The sequence below is a fragment of the Oratosquilla oratoria genome, chromosome 41 (genome assembly GCF_046742065.1).
Source record: "Oratosquilla oratoria isolate Oo_2021 chromosome 41, ASM4674206v1, whole genome shotgun sequence".
NCBI classification, from domain to species: domain Eukaryota; kingdom Metazoa; phylum Arthropoda; class Malacostraca; order Stomatopoda; family Squillidae; genus Oratosquilla; species Oratosquilla oratoria.
Genome location: NC_134817.1, coordinates 13,080,138 through 13,095,137, shown reverse-complemented (window position 1 = coordinate 13,095,137; position 15,000 = coordinate 13,080,138). Strand labels below are relative to the sequence as shown.

General features: G+C 40.6%; 1 protein-coding gene across 1 annotated transcript in view; it reads right to left on the bottom strand.

Moving 5' to 3' along the window:
- Positions 1 to 15,000, bottom strand: part of nvy (CBFA2/RUNX1 partner transcriptional co-repressor nervy) — a 36,881-nt gene that overhangs the window by 20,565 nt on the left and 1,316 nt on the right. The window lies entirely within an intron of this gene.

Here is a 15,000-nt window from a genome sequence, read left to right as displayed (position 1 = left end):
TAGGGAGATCACTAAATCCCTAATATATTGACCGCATAAAATTAAACTTATGAAATCAAAATTTCGTATGGTAGTTGGCATAGGCGGAGCTTAGGAGTGACGTCGCGTCGTCTTCTCCAAATAAACACCAACGGTCCCCCATGTAGCAAATGGTTTCAAGTTGTATAGTATTAGTATGGTGCTGCACTGATTTCCTTGGATAAAAATAAAAAATGGGGTTCTAACACTTGACGATGGCAAATTTTGAGATCACAAATATTTGTAAATCCGGCTCCATTCTGGAAATAGTTTTTCTTCAGGAGTAACTAGAACGCATATTGTAGGATGCCCTCGAATTCTAGAATTGCAGTATATTATCATAACTTATACAGATTAATTTTCAACGTCATAATATATCAACCATATTTCTATATACAGCAATTTCCTTACAATAAAAGTGATTTTTTGGCCAACAAAACTGCATAAAGAAATGACAATCATTTCTGTTTTCTGATATAACTTAAAAAGAAACGGCGGGACAGCTGAAGAAATAACATGGAACACAGACTCAGGACATTTTTTTGTGATGATGCCTACCGGTCATAAGTACTCTGACACTTTTTTCAAAGTGGTGATAATGTGTTTGCCCACCCGAAGTATGTTCCCAATATCCCTATTAACACTACAATTGTAAACATATCTATTTGTAAGGCAATGTTAACATTTGAACATATTATTATCGGCCCTTAGGAAAATAAATCAACAACAACAATAATAATAATAGGGTAAATAAAATCTAATATTAGCGTGCAACGTAATTTACACCCGTCATTTTTTTTAGTTCACCACCCCTATAAAAACTCAGGATTTCTAAAAAATTAAATCAACGAAAACAAACAAATAAATATATAAAGAAAACGGCACAGCTGGCGCCAAGGACGCGGATGACCAGCTGCAGCAGCAGCAGCACCACCTGGGCGGCGACAACGTAGACGACCCATAGCGTACCGGAAAGGAGCACAGCAACCCGACTTGTGCCAAGAATACACAAGACGACGACAATTGATAAAATAATAAATAATAACAATAATAATAGTAATAACAATAATAATAATAATAATAATAATAATAAATATAATAATAATAATAATAATGATAAAATAAAATAAAAATCGAAATGGCTGGCGTGACGTAGGTCTAAGAGCTTGGCAAAGCAAACAGGATTTTTTTTTCTCCAAATGGTAAGTCTTGTCAGATGCACTGTCGCCCCAAGAGGGGGTAGGGAAGGGAGGGGGCGAAGGGGGGGAGGGTTGGAGTCCCCCGCTCCCCCTCCCCACATCCACCCACCAAGTCAAAGATGAATCGAACCCGTTAGATTGCTGTTTAGGTCTGTGAGAGAATTCCATAACACGTGGGATAACTGGTGCTACGTACATACACATATCACATGGGGGCACACAGTATCATCTTCGGAGTTGGAATTACATATGTAAATCACGTGACACGAGAGAAAGAGAGAGAGAGAGAGAGAGAGAGAGAGAGAGAGAGACTGCGAGAGTGGAGAGGCAGAGAGAGAGAGAGAGAGAGAGAGAGAGAGAGAGAGAGAGAGAGAGAAGTCAACATCAACCGGTTGTTTTTCCCTGTCGTTAGGAACAACTGTTGTCAGTTGGTAACGACTCGTCGGAGGTCGGGTCGGTTGCCAGCTGGCTGGCTGGCTGGCTGGCTGGCGGGTTCCTTCCTTAACTGACAAAACACTTTTATCTCAGCTGCCGTCAGACGATTTTATTCATCTGGAGGGACCTCTCGTCTATCATTCATTTCTTTCATTATTTATTCTTTACTCTAATTTGATGTAAATCATTCAGATAAAAATACTATGGTTAGTTTTGGGCAATGATTAAAATCAACCCATTAGGAAATGGAATGGAGGTTCGAATCCCGCAAGTCAACGCGTGACGGCAGGAAAAGCATCCCCATAATCTCAAGTGCCCTAATTTCGGACTATGCCTAGCTATTTCGCAATGCAGGTAATGTCTGAAAATTTGAAAACGAATAAATGGCGACATAAAAGATGGTGATTACGATTAATGACCATTTATTTATCTATTTATTTTTATTTACTTGTTTTATTTATTTATTTATTTATTTAAAAAAAAGACAAAATGCCCTACCCACAGAGGCGAAAAACGTGTAATCTAATTAGAAAAGAAGAAATAAATGTCAATGATATATATTATAATGAGAAATTTGACGGCTTCGGCCGCAGGCAAACGTGTATTTGCAGAATTTCTTCTCATCTTACCTACTTTGGGATAATTCGAATCAGAACCAAAATCTTGACATTTTTTTTATTTCAAATTGTAAAAAGCTAATATTTCTCTTTCATTTCATTAAACGTATTAATTTCTTTTACCTCTTCGATTCTGAGTTATTCAAAAAAATACACAAATAAAAATAAATAGATAAATAAATAATGTTTCAGAGATAATTTTCGTTGGAATCGAAAGCACCGCTGCGCGAGACCTGCGATTTTTCTTTTTGTTTTGTCACGTGACCATGACGTCACGGAGATGAATAAAATCGCCTGGCGACAGTCAGAATAAAAGACAGAGACTGTCAGTCTACGTGACAATCTCGACATTCTAGAAAAAATAAAAATATACTAGAAAAACCGGCGTTATCTAACTCGTCCTGTTTACACTATCGGTTTAAACCGCGCGGAAACCGCGGCGGTACCTCATAGTCAAGGAAAAACTGCGCGGTTGGGTCTGAACGCTTCCACTGAATTACATTGTATTTGAGCCGCCACGGTTCAAATCGCTGGTGTGAAGAACAGGGCATTGAACAACGAAGGCGGGAGTGGAGAGAGGCGTATATTAATAAAATTGCCAGACGGCAAACATTAAAAAAATACCAAAAAAAATCACAGCTATCTACAGACTCGTTTATGTAAACTAAATCCTTCACACAAGCGCGAGATTGCCCACTAGGATAGAACCGCTGGTAAACTACAGTCAATAACAACAACAACAACAAATAACCTTCAAAACGTCCATGTGTGTGGAGTGAGGGGGGGGGGGAGGGGAAGGCAATTCAGCTTATTTTTTTGTTTGTTTGTTTGTTTATTTTTGTTCCATTGATCACATCACGTGGATGAAGAACATCACCAGCGCTTCCGTCCAATCAGACATCCAATTCTTCACATCCATTCCCAATTCATCCATCCTTCACAAAGTCCTTCATCCACTTAAGGATTCTCACTTTAAGTGCTTCTAAATATTCTCATTTCCATGATTTTTTTTTTGGCGAGGTACCTGATCAAAAGCTTTCTCCAGATCCAGGTACAGGCAGTCCACCCAGCCCTCTCTATGCTGTGGCACATCAATCCGTCTTGGGCTAAAAGGCAACGCGTTTGAATCCTGCAATCTTCCTTTTCTGAATCTAAACTGGTTTTCTGACAAGATTTTCTTCTCTTCTCCATATTTTGTTTCTCTTTCACAATCTTATCACACGTGTGTGTGTGTGTGATTCACCATGGTCTTGGATCACGTGTTTGACTCGTGATCGACAGCTATTTCCCTCCCGAAAGAGAGCTCAGAGCTCATATATGACCGATCTATGGGTAATGATGTGATCTTTACACGCACACACACCCCTAACTCCCCGCCCACGAGAGTTGGAGTAACGACTCGCAGCGCAGTGATACTAAAATTATTTCAGCTCTGAGCGGGATTCGAAACCGGACCGCCGTAATGGCAGCCGGGAACTCTAACCACTTCGCCACGAGTCGTGTGTGTGTGTGTGTGTTTTAAAAAACAATAATTATATATAAACAAACAAGTGTTGTTGGGCTTTAAAGATGGAGAACGAGGGAGATGATCATATTTGACGTCCCTCTCACAGGGCACCACTAACAGGTCCCTAGTGTTGGATCCTGCGAATTTTAAAGTCCCCGATATCAACATAGCGCAAATAAATTCCATTAAATATTTTGATACATAGTACTGATTATAATATTATGACTATATTTGCATATACACACATATGCATGTACCTCGCATATCCATAATGAACGAAATGCATGATAACATTTGTATGACTACATTAATAAATATATATACATATTTATATTTTGATCATATATGCATACGCACCACGCATGCGCAATGAAATAATATTTGTTATTTAGCTATCTACTAATTCATTCACTTATATATTTATGTTGTACGAAATAAAATTGAGTCGTTTATGTTGTGTAGTCCTAGCGTGGGGGGGGGAGTTATATTTTTTACAACTTGCTTCACTTCTGGGTACTGGTGTCTGACGTCTTCTGTTAACAACATTTACGATACGGACAAGACTCCAAAAACTTACTGTTCCTAAAAAATACCAGTCATTAAATTACATTACCTATAATCAAATATTATTATACATACTGAATAGGAAAGCAGAAGTGTTGATTACGATATATTTTTACTATCATTAAATTTATGTCGACATGTACAAAACCTCAAAGACACTTTTGGAAACAATTGTCCGTGTGACTGGTTTTAACGTAGCCTGACTGAGTATGGGGCGATATTCAGTATCCCATACTTTTTATCTATTTATTTATCATTATTTTTGTTCTTTTATTTTAGGAACGGTTGACTGTCAACTGTTCAAGTGTGGGGCGGGGCCTGGGAATGACGTCATGTCGCCTGACATGCTGTTATTTCCAATGGTTTTCAAAATAATAATTCTTTCTACATTTTTAAGAATTATTTTCTGTAAAGTGGTTTTAGATGAGAAAAGAACAACCAGATTCAAAATACATCACCGGCGCCAATTCTGAACAATTAAAGATTTATCAATTCTTTTCTTTACAAGTTCAATTCAAAATCAAACTCGATTTGATACCAAGCCCCAGCCATAACCTACCAAATGCGGATGATAACTGACCATTTTTAAAGAATTTACTAAAGCATTGGATTGCGTTACTACAAAAAAAAAAAAAAAAAATGAACACCATTGCAAGAGTATTCATAAGTGATTTAATGAACATTTATACATAAGGTTGAGCAGATTTATATGTAACGACTGTAGGCAGCTGCTCACGGAGAGAAAAGCAGGTGCGTCAGGCTCCCTTGTAAACACACACGACAAGAGATGGCACGGAGGAGGAGAAGGAGGAAGGAGGAGGAGTAGGAGGCGGAGGAGGAAGAAGGGAGGAAGGAAAGAAGAGGAAATGGAAGAGAGGACGGGAGGTAAGGACCAGAGGAAGAAGGGAGAAAAAACAGGGATAAGAGGAAATGGGGAGAGAGGAAGGGAAGGAGGAGAGACGAAAATATCATAAATAAATAAAAAATAATAAATCAATGACTAAAGGAATAAATCAACAACACAAATAAACATATTAAAACGAAACAAAAATAAGCATTTACATAAACAAAAAAAATAATAAATAAATGAAGTGACTACATAAACGTTATCTCTTAATGTCTGTAGTACGAATTGAGTGACAATGAAAATAAGGTGACAAAAGAGGGGCAAAAAGGGTTTAAAAGTACGTGCGTGTGTGTGTGTGTGTGTGTGTGTGTGTGTGTGTGTGTGTGTGTGTTTGTGATTGCCAATGCGCGTGCGCGTGCACGCGGGCGGGGTGTGTCGGGCCGCAGGTGTGACTGGCTGCCTTCTAAATCCCATTGACGGTTATCGTGCACCTGAGCCAAGTAGTATGTGTCCACAGGGATGAATAAAATCGCCTGGCGGCAGACACAACGCGAGGGGGGGATAATGGGAGGGGGGAGGGACACGGGGTTAAAAAAAAAAAAAAAGTCACCCGTATTTTAACGATTTTAACGGTCGTCCGGAATAAGCAACACTTTTTTCTAGAATAACGACAACTTAGACAGAACGACCATTTCAGTTTCAGCTCTAGAAATACCTTGGTTGTATACGTTGTCTAGGTCTACATCACCCCTAGCAAAACCATCTAGGTTCTCTAGTTATCTCTGTGTATCTAGATGGAGCTAGTTAGCGATGGTTTTCAAACTAGACTCCATGGACCTGTTAAGGGGAGGACAGAGTGTCGTTAAAGGGGCTCCCCATTTTGAAAACTAGTGACAGTTAGCGAATACTTAGTGATTTAGTGGAGTGGTGAATAAAGATGGCGGTTACAATATTCTAGACTTCGGTAAGAACATCTCAAACTAACAATCATATTCTAGTTTTAACTTCTATTAGTTCGTCATTCAGCTTATAATAATAATTTGAAATTTTGAAAAACAAAAGATCGTAACTGAAGTCGTTTCTACTCAAACGAAGTAGCAAAGTCAAGTAGCATGCTAGTGAGAAATGCTTAGAGTGCCGCCACCTTCAGGATGCTAAGGCCAGTGTCACACTATGCGGAGGACTTGATATAACGACCACCATACCCCCCGGCATAAAGAACAGCTAACGTTATCATATATATATATATATATATATATATATATAATATATATATATATATATATATATATATATATATATATATATATGTACAACACTGTATGGGTCCCAGTGAACAGATTTACATTAATTAACCGCAATCCACTTTAATTCTAAGCCAACAACGTCGAGGAACTCGAAGAGGCATGCATGCAAAAATTGATACGTGGTCAAGCTAAGGACTCAAACCTTCGCTAGCACGTAACAAGTGACAGTGACTTAGCTCACTGTGGTTGAGAAATATATATATATATATATATATATATATATATATTCAATATCAGGGTGCCACAGTCTAATAAAATCACCTGGCGGCATACAGAAGGAAAAGAAAAGTGCAGCGTGTCACGAAAGAAGACTAATTATTTTTTCTTCTCATCCATTTACGGTGAGAGCCATTTAACGGTAACGATCATTTAAGTCAAATAATTTCTAAACGTCTAGAAACTTGAAGGTAGATGGCGCGGTTGGAAGAGTTCCTGCTGCCACTACGGAGGTCCGGGTTCGAATCCCGCTCAGGGCTGAAATCATTTCAGTATCGCTGCGTTGGGTGTCGTTGCTCCAACTCTCGTGGGCGGAGAGTTGGGTGTGTGCGTGGAAGGTCACAGCATTACCCCCATAGATCGGTTATATATGAGCTCTCATCCGGGAGGGAAATAGCTGTCGATCACGAGTCCACGTGATCCAAGACCATGATGAATCACATGTCTAGACCCCGTCTAGATTGCGTGATCCTAGATGATGTTTGCAGTCCGCGGATGAATTGCAACACTATTATGTGTAAAAACAAAAATATAAACATAAACTTTCCTGTTTGTATTACAGTGTATAAGAAATACAGTTGAGATTGTATCGGGGTGGGGGGAGGTTGCTGTTCTTTAGTTGTTGTATGACGACAGCCTGAGAAAATTATATAAAGAGGTCACGTTTTCTCTCCCTCTCTTGTCAAGATTTTAATTTCTCCATTCTAGAATTCTCATTTAATCGTTTCGCCATCATTATGCCTTCCCAGTGATTATTTAAACATTCTATCAAACAAAACTTAATTACAGAATGCAAATAAACAATAAAAACAAAATCTTTATATTAATCATAAAACTTCAATTTGAAAAAAAACAACAGACAATATGTCTATTTTCAGCTATTATATTTCAGTCAATCATTCAAAGCCAATTCTGGATTCCTGTATTCAGCCAATAAGGATACTGGACTTCAGGTCGACAGGTCTTCAGGTTTCCAGGTCTAGATTTCCGGTCCAGGTCATGTCTTGACTGCCAGCCATACTTACCAAACACCACCCGAGTATAGTGTCAAGCATGTTTTTCAAATCCAATAATTAATGAGTCACAAACCGAATTAAAGTCTCATTATGTTACGTTTTTTATCAATCTTCTGGTTTGTGAATTGAGGAATCTAATTTCAAATTTAGACAAAAACGTACTGGGGTAAGCTTTCACCCAATATGAAGTAATTCTCATAACAACTTCCCAATTCCTTCCCTGGCTAAAATCCCCCCATTTCCTCCCCTGGCCAAGATATCCCCCTAATTCTACTCCTGGCTAAAATTTACCCCCAACGCCTCGGGACCGCAAAATTCCTTCCCTGGCTAAGATGTCCACCCAAGTCCTCCCCTGGCTAAAATATCCCCCCAGGTCCACTGACTAACCCCCCAATTCCTCCCCTGGCTAAAATATCCCCCCAGGTCCACTGACTAACCCCCCAATTCCTCCTCTGGCTAAAATCTCCCCCTAATTCCTCCACTCGCTAAAATATCCCCCTTAATCCCTCCCCTGGCTAAAATATCCCCCCACTTTCTCCACTGGCTAACCCCCCACTTCCCCCCCTGGCTAAAATATCCCTCCAATTCTTCCTCTGGCTAAAATTTCCCCAAATTCTCTCCCTGGCTAAAATATCCCCCAAGTTCCTCCACTGGCTAACACGCCCCCCGCCCAATCCCTCCCCTGGCTAAAATATCCCCCTATTCCTCCCCTGGCTAAAATTCCCCTAATTCCTTCCCTGGCTAAAATATTCCCCGTAATTCCTTCCATGGCTAAAATATCTCCCCAATCCCTCCCCTGGCTAAAACACCCCCCCAATTCATCCCCTGGCTAAAATCCCCCCCAAATTCTTTCACTGGCTAAAATTTACCCCAATGCCACCCGCAAAATTCCTCCTCTGGCCAAAATATCCCACTAAATCCTCCCCTGGCTAAAATATCCCCCTAATTCCTCCCCTGGCTATAATATCCCCCATAATTCCTCCCATGGCTAAAATATCTCCCCAGTTCCTTCCCTGCCTAACCCCCCATTCCTCCCCTGACTAAAATATTCCTCCAATTCCTCCCCTGGCTATAATCTCCCCCATTCCTCCCCTAGATAAAACATCCCCCTAATTCATCCTCTGGCTAAAATATCCCCCATGATTCCTCCCATGGCTAAAATATCTCTCCAGTTCCTTCCCTGCCTAACCCCCCATTCCTCCCCTGACTAAAATATCCCCCAATTCCTCCCCTGGCTAAAATCTCCCTCCATTCCTCCCCTAGATTAAACATCCCCCTAATTCAGGGGTTCTCAGCCTTACTTGGCCCGTTCACCCCTTTCACCATTTGTCAGTATGTCATTCCCCCCCTCCTTTCCAAGATTGTCTGTTTCAGAAGGTGCATTCTAAATAATATGCAAATATTACTAAAAAACCCTTTTATTTTTTCCAAATTATTATATATTTTCCCACATTAGTATAAATCCAGCCCAGGTGACAGGCCAGATAGGCCAAAACCTATAATTGCTTTCCTCACCCCGTAAGCTGACTGTGGTCACAAATCACCCCCAGAAATCCCAAAATTCCCCCCCTGGGGGTGAATTTCACCCCTAATGAGAACCCCTGCCCTAATTGATCCCCTGGCTAAAATATCCCCCAATTCTTCCCCTGTATAAAACATCCCCCCAATTCCTACACTGGCTAGCCTCCCCCCCCAAAAAAAAAATCCTCCCCAAGACTCAAGTTCCCCCCGTTTGAGGATCACCCTGAAGCGGAAGGGGTGGGGGTGGGGGGATACCAGGAATATATTTGTCGGTAACGAATACTTACCTTCCTCCCATGACAAACGTTATGTAAATAAACGTTTTGTAGTTAAACAAACGTTTTGTAGGTTAAAAAAATATATAAAATAGTAAACTAGCGTTTTCTATGTAAACAAACGTTTTGTACGCGAACATACCTTTGTATGTAAAATGTTTCGTATGTAAACAAACGTTTTACATGTAAACTTTTCGTATGCAAAGTTTTTGTATATAAACAAACGTTTCATATACAAACGTTTTGTATGTAAACAGTCATAAAAAAACTTTCTCAATTTCTACTTCACCCCTTCCATAACGGGTGGTGCTTGTCTTTCTACTCTGGCTGCCGTCAGGAGATTTTATTCATATTTGTGGGCACCCCACACCCCTTTCATCTATAAAATAAATAAATAAATACCTCGATGCAAGAGTCGACCGCGTGGCCCATAGTTAACCCTCATTCCTTTCACTAATTTTGCTATGTTACTCATTAATCTCTATCTTTGATGTTTAATTGAAAGAAATATATATTAGTTTATATATTACTCTTTTTTGATTACCTTTAATTTTAATTTATTTCACACAATTATTTTTTCTAATTTATTATATATTCCTTTCAGAATGTTTCCTTTCAGTATTTCATAATATTTACTTATTTATTTTGTCATCCACAAGTCGGTTAGTTGATTAGATCAACTTATTCAATCATGACACTGATTGCTGATTTACATTTTCATTTTTACTTGTAAAAAAAAAAAAAAAAAAAAAAAAATCTGGGATCACATTTTTCTCATCATCCACACCCGCCATGTTTAAATTTAAAAAATTATTTTCAATTTTAATTTTCTATCAATATATTTTTTTCTTTTTTATTGTTATTATATTATCTATTTATTTTACACGTTTCTATCTTCTATTTCTTCATTTTTCTTCCTAGTTCCCTCCTTTCTAGTCGACGTGTGTGTGTGTGTGTGTGTGTGTGTGTGTGTGTGTGTGTGTGTGTGTGTGTCTACACCTCTGCTGATGCATATGCGTTACACGATTACATACCATGCACACTTGTGCTACCAAATTACCTATTTCTATCATTCCGCACTCTTCACATCTGTGACACTTCTGCCATTGGTTCACGCAAAGAATGACGTCACCAACGTCTATGACGTCACAAACTTCTGCTACGTCACCCCTCAGCGTCTTGCAGGATCCAGAACCAATCGTTTTCTTGATAAAGTTTGAGGTTATTCATACAACGTCACGAGTTATGACGTCATTCCTGGATCCAGGTGTTTCGTGATTGGCTGAGACGCTTTCTGAAAGCGACTATTGGTTCGTGTGATTGGTGACGTCACATTAACTTCGATGACGTCATTTTGTTGAACGCAAATCTAAGGATTGTTTTAGAATATACATTCATTACCCAACGTCACAAATGAACTAGTCAACTTTATTTCCTTAAATCTATTCAGAACAATTAAAGTTACGTAGCCTACTCCCATTTCCCCTTTTTTGGATATTTTTGTAACGGTTGTTGTCGTCGATGTTTCTTATTTCTTCTTCTTATTTGGGCTTGGTTTAGAAAAAAGAATGCAACACAAAAATAAATAATAACAACAACAACGGAATAACATAAATAAACAATTAATAGATAAACAAGCAAATAAAGAAAATATAGATAAAACATTTTTATTTCAGAAAAACTCGAACGCATAAGCGACAGAGGCAGACAGCCATTTTCTTCGAAGGAGACGACGACAAAGCTTTTGCTCCCGAATCTACTCCTAAACTAATTTTGATCTCACCTAACCCGTTTCATTTAACGCCTTCCGTACCGGATGGCACTTTTCATTTGATCTAGAATGCCGCCAGGCGATTTTTATTCAAATATGAGGTACCCCCTTTAGTAGTGATGTCGGTAATTATGATTTCTACCATTCCTCCTCCTCCTCCACATTCTCCTCCTATTCCTCCTCCCCACCTTATTTTATCCTTCATCTCTCCCTCTCCACCTGTTCTAGTATTTTACTTAGAAAAAATATTTCTATAATATTTTGAATTGAGGATACAACAGATCTAGCATAAGTGGGGGGATTCTATGAATGGGGGGGAGAGGGGGGAACGGTACACAATCCTCTCCCTTCCCCCCTACTCCTCCTCGTGTAACGTCACGCCACGTCACGCCGCGCGTACCCGGTCGCAAGCGTTGTGGCCTGTTAGCGCGCGGTGGCCGTAGATCGCGCCCCACCGTCGCGTCGAGCCAATGGATAGCGTCATCTGTTGCAGGATTACGCCTGACCGGCGGAGGGGCAAGGGTGAGGAGGGCGGAGGAGGATGGAGGGCGGGAGGGAGGAGGGAGGTAGGATAAGGAGGGAGGGAGGGGAGAGAGGAGGGGAGGAGGGAGGGAAGGGGAGAGAGGAGGGGAAGAACGGAGGGAGGGAGGGAGGGGAGGGGAGAGAGGAGGGGGAAGGAGAGAGGAGGGGAGGGGAGAGAGGAGTGGAAGGAGAGAGGGAGGGAGGAAGGGGAGAGAGGAGGGGAAGGAGGGAGGGAGGGAGGAAGGGGTGAGTACTACGAACCGATGTCAACGAAGACGATCGTGGTTATCCAAGACACGATCATTTTTTTTTTGCTCCCGAAGTCAGAGCACTTAGGGTAAAGGTGGTGTGGTCCAGACATAAAGAAGAATTAGGAGAAATCACGCTAAAAAAAAAAAAAAAAAAAAAAAAAAAAAAATCGAACCGGGTGTTACACAATGTCCAGGAAACGGACTGTCTCATTACATAAATTTTCCGAAGCTCGTTTTGCAAAAGGAAAAATCCCATCACAGTGAAAACTGGCAGACCATCATTTCCCATTAAAAGGAAAAATTAAAAAGGCCACATATACCTTAATTAGTTTCACACATACGCACGCGCACACACAATGTTTGTGTGTGTGTGTGTGTGTATATATATATATATATATATATATATATATATATATACACACACACACACACCAAGATAATCATTACTAAACATATAAATGACGCGTGCAAGAGAAGCAAGCCACATATTTCATGAACAGATCACTAGCGAGTAGTCGCCTGTAACAACATCGCTACTTTCGGGTACGTATGGCAAGAGATCAAACCCCGACGAGGGCTCGCCCTCTCCCAAAGCAAGAAGACGACATGACGAATACGAAATGTAAGAAAAGAAAAACGTTGTAGTTGGTAATGTTATGCCCGGAGGGTACAAAAAAAAAAAAAAAAAAAAAAAAAAAAAAAAATATATATATTTATATATATATATATATATATATATATATATATGTGTGTGTGTGTGTGTGTGTGTATGTATGTATGTATGTATATTTTACACACGTGGGTAAGGAAACGACTTTAGTACTGATGAAGTAATAAAATGAAACTAGCTTGAGATATGCTCCGACAGAGGACCACACAGGAACATCAAAGAAAAGAATAAATCAGCAAATTAATCAATAATGGGTAAACAAATATTTAAATTAATGAATAAATAAATTAATAAATAAAGGGAGACCGAAAGCCTTGTAACAACTGACATTGGAGGAAAGAGGGACGATAGAATCGCACAGGCAAAGACATCACTCGTGGACAAGGAAACCTCAGCATAAATGGCAGCGAGCAAGGCAAAGGAGAAAGCCACAGCGTAAATATGGACAAAATGGTTGCGAAGGAAGGAAGGAAGGAAGGAAGGAAGGAAGGAAGGTGTGTGTGTGTGTGTGTGTGTGTGTGTGTGTGTGTGTGTGTGTGTGTGTGTGTGTGTGTGTGTGTGTGTGTTATGTATGTGTGTGCGTGTTATGTGTATGTATGTATGTGTGTGTGTGTGTTATGTATGTGTGTGCGTGTTATGTGTATGTATGTATGTGTGTGTGTGTGTGTGTATTATGTGTGTGGTGGGTGTTATGTGTGTGTGTGCGTGTTATGTGTATGTATGCGTGCGCGCGCGCGCGTGTGTGTGTGTGTGTGTGTGTGTGTATGTGTGTGTGTATTATGTGTGTGTGTGTTTGTGTGTGTGCGTGTTATGTGTATGTATGTGTGTGTGTGTGTGTGTGTGTGTGTGTGTGTGTGTGTGTGTGTGTGTGTGTGTGTGTGTTATGTTTGTGTCGTGTGTGTGTGTGTGTCGTGTGTGTGTGTGTGTGTGTGTGTGTGTGTGTGTGTGTGTGTGTGTGTGTGTGTGTGTGTGTGTGTGTGTGTGTGTGTGTGTGTGTATGTGTCAAGTGTGTGTCATGTGTGTGTGTGTGTGTGTGTGTGTGTGTGTGTGTGTGTGTGTGTGTGTGTGTGTGTGCGTATCGTGTGTCCTGTGTGAGTCACGTGTGTGTGTGCGTGTCGTGTGTGTGTGTGTGTGTCGCGCGCGTGTGTGTGTGTCATGTGTGTGTGTGTATCATATGTGTGTGTGTTATATGTATGTTGACAGATGTCACATTCTTTCTCCAGAGAAGGAATCTGCGAAATTCGTCCGTAAACCCAAGGTCACCAGTGACAGCAGGTGGTGAGAGGAGAGATGAGGACTTTGAGACGAAACGAGACGAGGCATCATCCAGGTAGTATCCCTAATCCTGTAGGGGTTGAGCAATGAAATAAATTGGTACAAACAAACACAGACGCACACACACACACACACACACACACGCACACACAAATCATGTCATTATAGTAATTCTCCGTGGTACACAGGTGTAAACACACAAGTGTACACACTCACAGATGTGCGTGCTGTGTGTGGTGGTTAATGATTAGTGGTTGTGCTTGAAAAGAAAAAAAATACTCAAAACTGTAATGAAAATAAATAGTCAACTTTGTATACTCTAATGTACACCCAGAGCACATAACGAGTTCAAAACAAATATAGGTTTGAGTTACACAGGGGTATCGCCCCCTCCCCCCTTTTACTCCCCAGGGGGGAAGGCCGTCCCGGGGGGAGGGGGGGTGAATAAAGTAGGGTGGCGACAGCGGAAAGAAAAGGAAGAGGACCATTAGGTATGAAAGGGGGTTAAAAGTATAGAAATAGTTATTCAGGTGAACACATACACACACACACACACGCACGCACGCACACACACACACACACGCACACACACACACAGGCGCGCACGCGCGAGCAAAGATTCACACACGAATGCGCACATATATACACAAAAGCACATTCATACGAGCAATGGAAAGATACAAAAACCCTAACATAAACACACAAGTAAAAATCACACACATGCGCGCGCACACACACACACACACACACACACACACACACACACACACACACACACACACACACACACACACACACACACACACACACACACACACACACACACACATATGGGAGATTAATGGCTGCTGATCACGAGTCCAGCACGTGATCCAAGACCATAGGAAGTCATGCACATACTATACAACCACATATAAACACAAATACACACTAATACGTAGATACATACGCAAAAACACGTACGCGCGCGCACATGTATACATACGCAC